Below are 3,709 nucleotides of genomic sequence, written 5' to 3'. Positions count from 1 at the left end.
TAGATATGAATTTTGATGATGTGTAGGGCCACCATCCTTTTTGGAATAAGTATGACAATGACTATTTTTGTGAGAAACACGATTTCAAGAAAATGAAAGCACTCAAGCAAAACGTTTTGGGCAAGTCCAGGCGCAGTGGTGGAAGACATGACCAGGAATACCAACTGACAGAGCTGTCAAGATCTGGATGAGAAACGTAGAGCTGTAACCGTACTGTAACTAGATATTTTATTACTGCCCCCTTTGCTGCAAGCTTGTGCACAAAGTGCCTTCAGACCATAGTGGAGGTACACGTGAAGCCTTCCAATTTATGTAAAGATGCATTCCTCAGAAAAGTAGAAAAACAATTCAGCCTTTTAAAGTGATGTGGGCACTGTACTGTAAAAAGGCGCCGTCCTTTGGATGAGACGTAAAACCTAGGTCCTGACTCTCTGTGGTTTTAAAATTCCCAGGGCGTTTCTCGAAAAGAGTAGGGGTGTAACCCTGGCATCCTGGCCAAATTTCCCATTGGCCTTTACCAATCATGTCCTCCTAATAATCCCCATCTGTGAACTGGCTTCATCACTCTTTTCTCCTCCCCAAAGATATGTGTGGTGAGTATACTGGTGCACTATGGCTGCTGTCGCATCATCCAGGTGGGGCTGCACATTGTTGGTGGTGGAGGGGATCCCCATTACCTGTAAAGCGCTTTGAGTGGAGTGTCCAGAAAAGTGCTATATAAGTGTAAGCAATTATTATTATTATTGTTGTTATTGTCCTTTTTTTCTGAGGGATGGAGTTAACCTTTATTTATTCAAAGCCAGACTCGGATGTATGTCCTCTTAATAGCCAAGGTTTCTTAACATTCAGAGAAGTGATAACACCTCATCACTTGCATCATAATGCAGCTCTGACTGAGCAAAATAATTGGTCAATGGGGCAATTGATCATTTGAACACTTCAAATAAAAAATCAGCTTTGTAAGTATAGTAAATAGTTGAACGTTGCAATACTAAGGTTTTTGTAATCCGTGTGTCAAGTAATGTCAAGTAATCTGTATTACTTGACATTAGTAATACAGATTACTTGACCTGTATTACTCAGTACCTCCAGTACTCATTTGGAAAGCAGGCTGAGTGGACCTGGGAGCCATCTGGAAGGAATTAGAGCAAGCTACATCGTTTGCCTCTACCTGGGATTGAACCTGGGACCTTCCAGTCCGGAGGTAGATACCCTTGTTTTAGGGTTTGATAAAGTACATATACTATGGTTAGATATTGCTCTAGTGTGCTGCTAAAGGATGTGGTACAATGAACTTTATATTCTATTAGCTGTGTGTAGCTATGCCTCAACCTACAAAAAACTGCCAAGAACTAACTAACATGGTTAAAGAGAACAAGGGTTTTCCTCACTCCTGTGCAGAACCAAGCCATTCAGGGGGGAGTTACAGTATATCCCCCCAAAAAAACACAGTTAGAAAATCAAACATTACCGGTGCCCAAATCAACATTGTTTAAGCACAAACTGTAATCCACTTTGAGCATACTGTTCTTTGCAAGGGAACAATTTCGTACAAGATTCCATAGTTGCGAAAAGTAACCAAAAAAAGAAAGATGTGTGCTTGTTTGCATAAATATATTACTGTAAGTAGATGTAAAAAGTAGTTCTTTGGCAAGACATTTCTTCTTGTTAAGAATTGTATTCACTAATGGCAAAGTAAGGGAAGCGAACTAGTTTTTGATCTCTGTATCCTTCTATATGGATACATAGTGACAGCTACAAAAACACTAACACTAAAACACACAAACAATTGAAGACTTCCATTGCCGTGAAATGCTACAGTAATGAGGCAATAGGTTGTTCTAGTATGGATGTTACTTGCAAAGAAAGAAGAATTTGTAGGAATAGTTTGTGTCTTCACTAATATGTAAACCATGATACAGAAACAAATGTTACAGTTATGAAATACTGTGGCATAAGGATGTGGCAGTTAGGTTTCTATAGAACAGTGGCTCTCAATTCTGCTCTTATGGGACCAGAGTCTGAGGTTCTCGTTCCATCTGGGCCCTTAATCACCAGCGCTCTTTGATGCATGTAATTGATCTGCTTGCTTATACTTTTTTCTGCACTCAGTCCTTGGTTTCAAAAATACCCTAGATGAAGTATATTATTTCCGACACAGAGTTCAGCATACATAAGTTATGCACTCAACTCGGCTTGCTAATTAAGAATTTATTCCCTTATTTCTGATTAAAAAACATTTAATAGGCGATCACTTTATGATGAACAGAGACAGGAGGGAATGATAATGTATCAAACAGTCCCACAATGAGTGTTTGTTTTTTCCCTTCTGCTTGAATCTAAATGTTTATTTATCCGCTAACACACCTGAAAGAAGAACATTCTGAAACTCAGGAAATGGCATAGATTTGATACCAATTACAAACCTTATAAAGAGCTTAAAAAATGTAATTGCCTGTAATGAAAAACTTCACTGGAACAAAAATGGGAAGACACAGCTGTCTATTAGGATCAAAACTGTGAAGTCTTACTGTAGCATGAATGCAAATGATATTTTTAATTGTCTTTCAAATTGGCATTACCCTTAGAATTAAACTGATTTGTAAGATTATTCCAGTTACATTTGTCTGCTTGTAGTCACAACTAATGGAGCAGCCCTTACAAAAATAGACTGCAATATTGCTTTGTATTGTATATGTAACAGCAACAGTACTACCTTCATTACTTCGAATGAATTAAAAATGAGAATTAAAATACTGATGCATCTATATTTGCAAATTGTCTGAACAAATAATGAGTAAAATGTTGATCAAAGAGGGAAATGCATTTTTCTATTGTTTTTGAAAGGCTACAATGTTTCAGTTTAATAATAACAATCATAAGAGAAAAACAAAGACTAATAGAAATATTTGTATATATAGTACAATAGTAACACACTAAATTATCAGTAGGAGTCTTGTAATTGTTATGCCACACGCATGAAAGGAAAATAGGGCACAGCGAATTAATAACTGCCGGAGTAGGTTCAACGGAGAAGTTTAATGAGTTTATTTGAAAAATAGATGGAAAAATACAGGGAATCAGAATGGGAGGAGTTCTGGGAGATCTGGGAGTGTCCTGGGAGTGTCCTGAGAGGAGTCCTGGAGAGTCCACATGTGGAATGTGGAATGTGATGCAGGTACACTGGAGCTCGTCAGGGCATCACAGTAATCAAGTAAGGTGAAAAATGGAAAGAAAAACACTGTGTTACATTTCGATATTGTATTGTTGCCATGATTATACTCCCAAAGTGTGTAATGAATTGTCTAGTCAGTCAGTTGTCAGCAAAAAATATTACTTTTATGTCACCAGAGTGAGACAGCAGGTTTGCTTGGGATAGGGGTGACAGGCAGCATTCTTGTAAAAAAAACGAAAAAGATGATTTCCAGGAGGTGAACATAAGAGGGTGTCACTGTGCAGACTCATCTTTAGGGTATGAGTACTACCTGGCTGACCTTCAACATTAAACATAGTTAGAGAAGAGAAGAGAGAAGGACCAGATGAAGCTGCAAAAAGGGTCAAGGCACTGTGCTGTGCACATGGACCATTTCCGCAGCCCTTTAAGTAGATCTGTTCAGCAGTTACGAGAAAAGCCAACAGCTGTTAAGAGAAAAACAAACAAATTAGTAAACTTATGGTGAAGATAATTAGCCTCCTTTAATAAGACCAA

Source organism: Lepisosteus platostomus, chromosome 3, assembly GCF_059453375.1.
Source record: "Lepisosteus platostomus isolate fLepPlt1 chromosome 3, fLepPlt1.hap1, whole genome shotgun sequence".
In the NCBI taxonomy this organism is placed as follows: Eukaryota; Metazoa; Chordata; class Actinopteri; order Semionotiformes; family Lepisosteidae; genus Lepisosteus; species Lepisosteus platostomus.
The sequence above is the reverse complement of the archived record's forward strand: the minus strand, read 5'-3'. Positions refer to the sequence as shown.